At 33.7% G+C, this 12,149-nt stretch overlaps 1 long non-coding RNA gene across 2 annotated transcripts in view; it reads right to left on the minus strand.

Moving 5' to 3' along the window:
* LOC129060006 (uncharacterized) overlaps positions 1–12,149 on the minus strand; it is a 287,201-nt gene that overhangs the window by 76,510 nt on the left and 198,542 nt on the right. For both annotated transcript variants that reach the window (XR_010140312.1, XR_010140309.1), the window contains exon 4: positions 915–1,012. This is a non-coding gene — a long non-coding RNA (uncharacterized LOC129060006). The remainder of the gene's footprint in view (positions 1–914; positions 1,013–12,149) is intronic.

Raw genomic sequence — 12,149 nt, forward strand, 5'->3', positions numbered from 1 at the left:
TTCTACTAGTGAATTGGAAGATAAAAACAATATTATCAACTACCTTGACTTAAGATTGTTTCATAAAACTCTATATACAACAATGGCAGAGTACACATTATTTCCAAATATACCTGATACATTTACCAGACTGACCATACACTGGGTTATAAAATGAGCCTCAATAAACTTTAAAAGTTGGATATTATGTCAATTATGTACTCAGGCCACAACAAAATTAAGTAGTAAATCAATATCAATAATAAAATATTTAAAATTCTAAATAACTTATATGTCAAAGAGGAAATCACAAAGACAATTAGCAAATAGCTTGAAATAAACGGTAATAAGAATGCAATACATTCATCCCTCAGTATTCATGAGGGATTGGCTCCAGGACCCCTGCAAATACCAAAACCCACAGATGCTCAAATCTCATATAAAATAGTGTCATAATTGCATATAACTTACACACATCCTCCTGGATACTTTAATAATCTCTAGATTACTTATAATGCCTTATACAATTTAAATACTATGTGAATAGCTGTTATAGTGTATAGGTTAGGGAAGAATGTCAAGAAAAAAAGTGTGTACATATTCAGGACAGATGTAACCATCTGTTTTTTCTTTTAAAAATATTTTTGATCACTGGTTGCCTGAATCTACAGATGAAGAACCCACAGATATGGGGAACTAACTTTATATCAAAATTAGTGGAATGTAGCTAACGTAATCCTCAAAAGGAAATGTATAGCCTAAATGTTTACTAGAAATACAGAAAGACTAATATTGATGTTCTGATTTCCCACTTCAAAGCAATAGGAAAGGAAAAGAACATTAAATCTTGAAAAAAAAAAAAAAAAACCTGGACAACATGGTGAAATCCCGTCTCTACTAAAAATACAAAATTAGCCAGGCATGGTGGCACTCACCTATAATCCCAGCTACTTGGGAGGCTGAGGCAGGAGAATCACTTGGCCTCACGAGGTGAAGGTTGCAGTGAGCCGAGATCATGTAATTGCACTCCAACCTGTGCAACAAGAGCAAAACTCCATCAAAGTAAATAAATAAATAAAATGAATTATAAAGATAAGAACAAAACTCTATAAAATAGAAATAGAACAAACAGTAAATTAATAAAATTCTAACCTGGTTCTTTTATTAAAATGATAAGCATCTAGCTAGATTTATCAAAGAGAGAGAGAGAGAGAGAGAAGATATAAAGACTAATGTTAAAATTGAAAATGCAGACATCACTACAAATTCTACATTTCTTGGATGGATAATAAACGAATATTGTGGACAACTTAATGTCAATGAGTTTGACAAACTAAACAAAATTAACAGATTTTTTCTGAGAAACTCAAATTTCAAAAGTACATTCAAGAAAAAGAAAGAATCTGAATGTTCCTATATTAACATAAGAAATTAATTGTGTATTTATTATTATCATTACCATACAACAATACCCTAGGCCCAGATTATTTCACTGAACAATTTCCTTAAACATTAAGAAAAGTTACCAAACTAACAAACTCTTCACAAAATCAAGGGGGAGGAAACAATTCCTGATTGGTTTTGTGAAGTCAGTATTAACCTATGTCAAAACCAGACAAAAACATTACAAGAAAAGAGGCTACATATCTATTTTCCTCATAAACTTAATGGAGCAAACATATTTCACCATTTTTAACAGGAAGATTCCAATAGTATATAAAATCATCATACTTCATAACAAAGTATATTTTATTCAAGAAAAGTATAATTGTTTTAATAAAGAAAATCAGTCCATATAATCATTGTACTAAACTGATAATGGAGAAAAATTTTATGATTGTTTTAATATAGAGAGCAATACTCTTTGAGTATTTTAAATTCAAAAATTTGCTCAGTCATTTATGATAAAATTTGTCAACAAACTAAACATAGAAGACAGCAACTACACGTCAATTAAAGGATTCTATGAAAATAGTACTGCTAAGAGTGTACTCAAATGTGAAAAGCTCATATTTTGACAGTAAGTTCATCAAAAAAGGCAAGGATGCACTGTATCACCTCTTCAACTCAGCATTGTATTGGACATTTGGTAACTGCAATAGGACAAGAGAAGAAAAACTAAAGCATTAAAACTGGCTGAAAGGCCTGGAGCGGGGGCTCATGCCTGTCATCACAGCACTTTGTGAGGCTGAGGTGGGCAGATCAGGAGGTCAGGAGATGAATACCATCCTGGCCAACATGGTGAAACCCCGTCTCTACTAAAAATACAAAAATTGGCTGGGCATGGCGGCGCATGCCTGTAATCCCAGCTGCTCAGGAGGCTGAGTCTGAGACAGGAGAATCGCTTGAACCTGGAAGGCAGAGGTTGCAGTGAGCCGAGATCCTGCCACTGCACTCCAGCTTGGTGACAGAGCTAGGCTCCGTCAAAACAACAACAACAACAACAACAACAACAAAACAAAACAAAAATAATAAAAAAAATACTGGGGGAAAAATGAATAATACTTTCTCTAATTTTTTGCCTGATTATATATGTAACATATTTTTTAGAAGCCTAAAGCTGTAGGATACGAGGTAAGTATTAAAAATTAACTTACAGACTTATGATTTTGATAAAATGGAATAGATCTACTTTCTCTATTTTTCATGCTAAATACAACTAAAACCCATGGACATAAAACACGAACGTAAGAAGGCCAGGTGCAGTGGTTCACGCCTGTAATCCCAGCACTTTGGGAGGCCGAGGTGGGTGGATCACGAGGTCAGGAGTTCAAGACCATACTGGCCAACATGGTGAAACCCCATCTCTACTAAAAATACAAAAATTAGCTGGTCGTGGTGGCACGTGCCTGTAATCCCAGCTACTCGGGGGGCTGAGGCAGGAGAATTGCTTGAACCTGGACCCGGGAGGCGGAGGTTGCAGTGAGCTGAGATCACGCCACTGAACTCCAGCCTGGGCTACAGAGCGAGATTCCGTAAAAAAAAAAAAAAAAAAAAAAAAAAAAAAAAATATATATATATATATATATATACACACACACACAAGAAAACCCTAAAAGGAGGAATCAGCTATGGACTTTGAGACGTCAATGAATGAGGAGGGTGAATTCACTGGGTTTTCTGTTTGCCTTCTATATTCCAGACTTGTAACTGAGGATGCAGACAAGAAAATCTCCCTAACTATCCGCTATCACTAGCAAAAAGAGAGGAAAAGGAGCAGCTAACAAGGCAGAAACCGTTTAAATAACGGCCATTCTCTTTCAGCTAATCACAGGGGTGGGGGTGGGGGAGAAACCTGAGCTTCCATCCTCACCCAATCCAGAAAAAGGCTATGTGGGGAGACTAGACTTCCAAACTAGCAAGGCTGTATCAAGCTTTCCCAATACTTCTGAGGGTTGTATCAGAAAAGGCCAAGTAGGGAGTTGAGACTTTTATCCCCAGTGGCCACTGACGCAACTGTCACTTAATTCGGTATCAGTGTAACCATGCATGAATCCTAGACTTCCATATACACCCAGGGGCAATGTGTCATTCCTCCCCATCCACGTAGTGTTGGCAAAAGAGAATTAGGTATTTTACCATGGCCCAGTGGTAATAAGGCTAGCCCATTACTGTGTTATTCAAGAGATGTGGCCAGCCAGAATTCTCACTTCCACCAAGACATAATAAGAAGCTTCCCCTCTGTTATCAGTGGAAGCCAAATGGGGACCCTGGACTTCTAACTCCATATGGCAATAATGAGGCAGAGCCCCTTTTTTTCCTGCCAGGCCAATGTTACAAAAAAAAATCCAGTTAAAACATGAGGTTCAAATAAGATCCAGGATCTCACAACACAATAGCAAATATGTACAGATTTCAATTGGAAATCATCTAACGTACCAAAACCTAGGAATCTCTGAAACTGAATATTAAAAAAAACCAATAGATTCAACTTCAAGGTGTTAGAGATATTGTAATTGTCTAAGAAAGATTTTAAACCAGCCACGTAAAAATTTTTCAATGAGCAGTTATGAAAATGCTTGAAACATAAAAAATAAAAAGCCTAATAAAGAAATATAAAGTCTCAGCAAAGAAATAAAAGGTAAAAAGAAGAGTGAATAAACATTTTAAAATAAAAACTACTGAATGGAAATAAATGTGACAATGAAAATATAGCACATCATAATATGTAAGATACAGCCAAAGCACTGCTGAGAAGTTTAGTCTTAACTTTATGTATAAGAAAAATAAAGTCAGTCAGTCAGTAATCTAAGCTTCAAGAATCGAGCAAAAGAAGAGTAAAATCAACCCAAACAAGCAGAAGAAAAGAAATAAGATCAGAAGTAAATAAAATGTAAAACAGAAACAACAGAGAAAATCAATGAAACCAAGAGCGGATTTATTGAAAAGATTAAAAATGTTATCAATAAAAACGTAAAATCTTTTATTTTTTTTTATTATACTTTAAGTTCTAGGGTACATGTGCACAATGTGCAGGTTTGTTGCATATGTATACATGTGCCATGTTGGTGTGCTGCACCCATTAACTCATCATTTACATTAGGTATATCTCCTAATGCTAACCCTCCCCCTCCCCAATCTTTAACAAGAATAACACACACAAAAAAAGAGACAAGATGCCAATCATCAGTTACAAGAATGAAACAGAAGGTATCACTATAGACCCTACAGACATTAAAATGCTAATTAGGGAGAACTACTCATAAATCTGACAACTGAGATGAAATACATTAATTCAATAAGAAACACACTCACAACTTACCCAATATTAAAGAGGTTATTTTAATAGCTCTATAACTACTAAGAACATTTAATTTCTTAAAAAGGAAAATACACTCAAATAAGACATCTCCAGGCTGAAATTATTTCTTTAGAAAATTCTACCTAATGTTTAAAGATTTAATAACAATTCTAAACAGTATTTTCCCAAAAAAGAAAGATGAAATAATACTCTCAAATTTATTTTATATAGCATTATCCTGACATGCAAACCAGACAAAAGCAATACAAAAATAGAAAAAGGAAAAGAAAAACAACAGACAAATGTTCATCATAAATATAGATTTTTAAAAATCTTTAAAAATTATTAGCATATAGAATTCAGCAACGTAAAAAAAGGATTATATACCATAAATGTCTTTGCCCATTTTATGCTGCTATAACATAATACTTGAGAATAAGTAATTTATAATAAACAGAAATTTATTTGGCTCACGGTTCTAAAGTCTGGGAAGTCCAAGATCTACGAGTACGTTCTGTGAGGGACTTCTTGCTGTGTCTTCCCATGATAAAATGTGTAAGGGCAAAAAAGCATGGAGGCAAGTGGGTGTCAAATTCACTTTTACAAGAAAGTCAACCTCACAATAACATTAACTCATTCATGAGTGCAGAGCCCTCATGAGCTAATCATCTTTTTAAAGTTTCCACCATTTAATACCATTGCATTGGGGATTAAGATTCCAACGCCTGAATTTTGGGGAACACATTCAAATTCCAGCAATGACCAATTGGGGTGTATTCCAGGGATGCAAGATTTGCTCAATATTAGAAAAAAATTAAGTTATTATTTGAACAAGCTAAAGAAAAATATCACATGATATTTTGAATTGATGCAGATAAACCATTCTTAAGAATTCAATATCCATACATGGTTAATACTCTAAAAACAATAAGAATAGCAAAGGCCATCCTCAGCTTTATAGAGAATACAATTTTTTTTTTTAAAAAAAGCTAATATTATCGCTTTGCTTTGTATGTGGTTTCTTTCCACCAAGCCTCATTTTTTAATCTGATCCTGAATGTGGCAGTTTCGAAGGATTGGGGCCTCGTAGGATGTCTTTTAATCATGGAGCAGATCCCTCATGAGCATTAATGCTCTCCTACAGGGGTGAGCAGGTACCCACTCTCTTGGGAATAGGTTAGTTCCCAAGAGAGCAGTTTGTTAAAAGTGTCTTGCTTCCTCAGTTTTTCTTGTTTCCTTCCTTGCCATATGATCTCTGCACACACCCACACCTTTTTGGCTTTCCACCACGAGTGAAAGCAGCATGATGCCCTCACCCAAAGCCAAACAAACAATGGCACCATTCTTGTACTTCTGAGCCTGCAGAACTGTCAGCTAAATAAACCTTTTTCCTTTATAAATTGCCCAGCCTTAGATATTCTGTTAGAGCAATACAAAATGGACTAAGGAAATTATAATGGTAAAAGACTGACTGCATTCCCCTAAGATCATGAATAAGACAAAGATATTTGCTATCTCACCACAAGGAATTTCTAGCCAGTGCAATAAAGCAATAAAGAAAATAAAATACATATAGAAATGAAGAAACAAAATTGCCCCTATTTGCAGATGACATGATTATCTATGCAGAAAATATTAAGGAATCTACAAATATCTCCTAAAAATGAAACATGAGTTCAGCATATCACACAATACAAGATAAACAAAAACATTGCTTTTCTAGATATTAGCAGAAAAAAGAGTACCAAATTTAAAAGTACTATACCTTTTATAATCACTAAGAGAATGAAATGGGCATAAATCTAACAAGCCATTGAAAGACTTGTATACTAAAAACTACATAACATTGATGAAAGAAATAAAGAAAGTACAAATAAATGGGAAAACATACCATGTTTATAAGTTGGAAAACTCAGTGAAGATAATAATTTTCTACAAATTAATATACAGGCTGCATACAATCCTATCAAACATTTGTCTACTTTTAGAAATATAGAGATTATTATAAAATATGTATGGAAAGACAAGTAACTAAAATAGCTAGCAAAGTATTTAAAAGAAGAATAAAATGAGAGAAATCAGTTTACCCAAATTTAAGACTTTTTATATAGCAACGATAATCAAGCCTTTTTGATATTGAGGGAAAGACAGACCCATAGTCCAATGGAACAGAATAGCAAACCAAGATGTAGATTTATTAAAAAATATGTGCAACCTATTTTTGACAATGTCTCAAAAGCAATTGAGCAGATAAAAGATAGCAGCAAATGGTGCTGGAGCAATTGGATATCCACAAGCAAAAAAAAAATTAAAAAGAAAAGGAAGGAAGGGAGAGAGAGAGACAGAGAAATAAAGAGAGAGAGGGAGGGAGGAAGGAAGGAAGCAAGGAAGGAAAACATTTCAATTAATCTATCACACTGCCAAATTTCTGAAAACAGATCCAAAGATAATTATATCTTTTTACAACATCAAATAATAATGCATATGTATGTGTACTAGAGTGATCATTTTCCAAACATATGCCTAAATGAAGCATAATGGCATATATACAACCATGACTGATGTGATATCTAGTTTTCATTAAGTTATGATGTGTTAATATTGTGTCAACATATCCAGTCTTCTATTCATCACTGTGAAATACTATGTGTTACATTTTCTTTGGTTAATTAAAATAAATTTATCTATTACTAACATTTTGCTAACTTAAAACACCAAGAGTTACTGGTGTTTCAACTTGTAGGAAACATAGCTTCTAAATTAATGTATTTTAAAATATCAGAATAATGGATTGCTGAAGCCAATAGTACAAATTCACTCATATAAGAGATTGTGGTTTATAAAATAATAGCATAAGATTTATAGTGGTCAACTTCCTGATATTTCCAACTGAATGTTCTGCTTCTGACATTAAAAATAAAGGGTAATTTCTGCGTGAAGTTATGTAATACTCAATATCAGCCTCAAATGTTTTGAGATTTATGCCAAACATTGTAAGTTGCCTGCATAATATTTTTCTGATTGATTATTTTATAAAAGAATCTAATTAAGACTATGAACAATCAATATTTATGGCCTGCTATCAAAATTTTCTTTCTTCTTAAAATTTACTTTAATTCACTTATTCAATGGATATAAAGCAAATAACAACAATATTTTTGCTTTTGTTCCAGGTAACATTGATAAAGTAATGACTAAAAAATTGTCTCTCAAGTAGTCTCTTTTCTCCAGGAACTCCAGGACAATAGGAAGCACTCTACAAATAGATGACTAATCATGTTTAAATGTAATAATTGCATAAAGTTGCATAAATGAAGAAGTAACCAATTCAGCCTGTAGAAAATTAAGACATACATGCTGCTTAGAAATTTGAGTGTTTTGTTTGGAAATGAGATGTAAGTTATGAAGATTAAACTGGGAAAATTAAATAGATCTAGTTGCGAACATACTGAATGTCAGGCTTGGGAAAACTGGAGCAAAACAAACCATCTAATAGTTTGAAGCCAGAGAGGGCTTCCTTTCTTAAATGAATGTTTAGAAAAAAATCATTCTGACAGAAATATGGAAGATGGATTGGAGGGGCAACATACTAGAGTTAATAAGTTATATTCTGCTCTTATTGACTACTCCACTGTGAAGGTAGACTTTCTATATCCAGGAAGTCAATTGGCTTTCTCTTAACATACAGATAAATGAAAGAGACAACCATCTCATTATCAGCTGGGTTGACCGGTACTGAGTCATCTTGATAGCTTTTGCTTATGATGAGAAGTCTCTTGATTTATTGAAGTCAACATTACGTTTCTCCCTTGACACTACTTCACTTCTCGTATGTTCCCCAGTGTTTGAAAAACGAATAGCACAGGCACCCTTTCCATAAGGCCTTAACACTAGAAAAGCTTTGCCTAAGAGAGCAGCCACAGCAGCTTTTTAAGTTCATAGCTCAAAACTTACATAAAGTGGACTTGGCAGGATTTTGCTTAGGAGTTGCAGAATTAAACTTACTGGCTTGTGTGAAATTTGATTAACTGAAATCTCATCAGTCCTCTTGTTGACCACATCCCCAGAAACAGCCAGCTGGACTCCTGGGCAGCTATGTGTCGAAGCAGAACTGAGCCAGCTGTCAGCTTGCTCACAGAAGGGGACTCTCCACAGTGGAATACAGCTCTTTTAGCAAAAGCAGCACTGCCTCAGAGTGCATACCCAGCCTTAATGAATCCATGAACTGGCACCTCTTTGGTCTCACATTCCATTTTTTTTTTTTTAACATTTAGTAAATGTATTTTGTTCTAGTAAAAGAGGCTGAAAATGTTGCTTTAATCTTCAGATACTGGGAATAGTAACACCTTACAAAATCCAGCGATGTTACATGTGTAAATCAGACACAAAGGGACTTGATTATAATCTCTTGTTCAATGCAGAATGGCCTCAAAAAGACCAGTCTGATTCCGCACTTCATTCTGACAGCTAACTCATAGACACAAATAATGGAACTGGAAATGTGGATACAGGGCACCTAGTAATATTTGTCAAAGGCCTTTAAAAAGGATGACTGTTTCAAATCAGAGCTCATTTGAATAGTTAGTCAGCAATGAAAAGATCATTTTAAAGATAGTTAAACTTAACCCCTAAAGTCACAATTTTCAATTATCATGGCTTATTTGGAGGAAGGAAAATTATTCAGTGTGAGTCTTTTTTTTTATTTTAGTAAGATTTTTTCCCCTTGAATCTAATCAAGTCTCTTAGAAATTATAGCATAAAACACATAAAATTAAAAATGGATTAAACTTCATGGTGTTTCACTACTGGATTTTATGATAAGTGGTTTCCATATTATATTCAAATGGGTTTTCTTTCTTTAAGGGATCATTAGCAAGCTGAGAACCAAATCATGTGATCATAAATAGTCATTGTGATTGCTACTACATTGTGATTGCTACTAGTTGCTAATGCTGCAAACATAAATTTTTTTTCTGATAAACTTGGAAGAAGGAGACATTGTAATAAACTCAAAGCCAGCTGATGTAACCACTATTATAACATGAACTATAACCAAAAATATCATTTTACATAATACAAATTATGTGATGACTTAGTATGTTGTATCTTGTTCAAAGATAACTGAATCAAAATTAATAATCAACCTTGATCTATTCACCTAAGGATTCACTAATATATTTATGAAAACAGAAAGCAAGAGTATAGCTAAGAGATAATATTTCTAGTCAAATATTTGAAATTCTTTCAGATTCTTTTTATTAATTTTTAAGTGAACTGATATATAATGTATCTGTTCTAAATTTGTAAATGTTAAGATGATAGAAAAAAGTCGCTTTTGTCCAACTTTTTTCTTAGGCCAAGTTGAAATAATAATTTCACATATTCTAAATATGTCTTACTATCATAGGACAGCAATTATATATATATACATATATTTAAACATGTATAAATACACACACACACATATGTATTTTGTGCCACCAATTCAACAGGAATTTGTAAGCTGCAAAATTACATAGTTCCTTAATTATTTCATATATCTTTTAACCAATGATATAAAAAAACTGACATTCACTTAGTAGTCACCCCCCACCAAGCTCTATTCAACATTTTGAGTGTGTAGCAGAGTGGTTACACTCACAGAAACCTTATGAGGTAGGTTTTAGTCTCACTATTTTTCTAATTTTATAGAACTAAAAACTGAGATACAGAAAGGTTGGTTGACTTGCCAAGTATTTCACAGCAAGTGAGTGGCAGAACTAAACTCCAAATCCAGTCCGTATGAATATAGCCAAACTGTCTTTCTTATCAAGCTAATTGAAGAGTAGTAACTTTCTTTCTTCTCCATATCAGTTTGTTGATTAATAAGGCTTTTGAATGGTGTGTGGAAAACTTGAATTTAGGGTCCCTTTATCAATCTCCTTCTTTTCTGAATCTCTTGCAAGCAATCTTCTGACCACTACTTTGAATTTCTGAGAATGAAATTCTCTAGACACTTGAAGCAATATTACAGTTTTTAATAAACTTCTAATAAACATCTCAATCTAATAATTATTTCAAAAATAGTAAAATGCATAAATTAAAATATATTAAATAAGAAATATGTGGTTATCTTCAGAAGAAAAATAAAAACAATGTGAAATGCCCAAATTCATATAATTGGTTAGAAGTGTGTCACCAATTTTGCTTGCTTCCTAAGTAGAAAATCAAACATAATTAATATATAAGACTCTCATAGTCACTAGGATGAACAAAAACACAGAGTGATCAGAAGAAAGTTGTCTTTTATTGGAACTGAATGATTTTTTCCAGTACCTCATGAATAGCAAAGAATGAACATGGTAGCATAAGTAGAACAAAAATAGCAATTCTTATTTAATTATCACAAAGTTAGTTACTGTATAACTTTTAAATATATTTCCATTAAATCTATCTTACAAAGGAAGAAAGTCATAGTTTTCAATTTTCAATTCTGTAATTATAAGATAAAATGTAAACTCTTTTGAGCAATTATTCCCGAAATATGAAATTTTCACTTTTGAGAATTGGTCACTGAGGTGTTAGAGTTCTGAAATTTCTCTGAAGAACCTGAGGAGGAGATAGTTTTTATTGTTAACAAGGAGGAAATAATGCAGGAGGACTGGTATCCTTTTATGGAAATGAACACATGGAAAAAAATGCAACTGTCTCCAATGTCTGGTTGCTGCTACCTCTCACATGAATTTGGGCCAGTGGAATAATTGTGGGAAAGAAGAAAAGATACCAAGGAAACAGTTGTTTATCAAATCCAACACAAAGAAAAATGAATATATTTATGTACAAAAGCATAAATAAAATAATTTTGTCTAGGCATTTTTAAAAACAATGTGCTAAAAATTACAAACCATGGAAAAACACTTTTTTTTTTTTTTTTTTTGAGATGGAGTCTCACTCTGTCGGCCAGGCTAGAGTGCAGTGGTGCGATCTTGGCTCACTGCAAGCTCTGCCTCCCGGGTTCACACCTTTCTCCTGCCTCAGCCTCCGAAGTAGCTGGGACTACAGGCACCCACCACCATGCCTGACCAATTTTTTGTATTTTTAGTAGAGACGGGGTTTCACCGTGTTAGCCAATCTCCTGACCTCGTGATCCGCCCGCTTCAGCCTCCCAAAGTGCTGGGAGTACAGGCGTAAGTCACCGTGCCCCGCCGCAAAAACCCTTTTTATTCATTCATTGTATACTATAGAATTCAACAGGGTAGAATTTTTTAAATATTTTTTATTTTTTTAGGTTTGGGTGAAAACTGATAAAAGATTATCTGATCAACTTATAGCTTAATATGTAAGTTTAGTGTCCTGACCTGCAAAGATTAAACTCTGTTTTTGGAACTGCCATAAAATAGTGACATACTAACAAAATACTTTTGCTTGCAATCTTAGCTGAATAACCTCC

This window comes from Pongo abelii, chromosome 5, assembly GCF_028885655.2.
Source record: "Pongo abelii isolate AG06213 chromosome 5, NHGRI_mPonAbe1-v2.0_pri, whole genome shotgun sequence".
NCBI classification, from domain to species: domain Eukaryota; kingdom Metazoa; phylum Chordata; class Mammalia; order Primates; family Hominidae; genus Pongo; species Pongo abelii.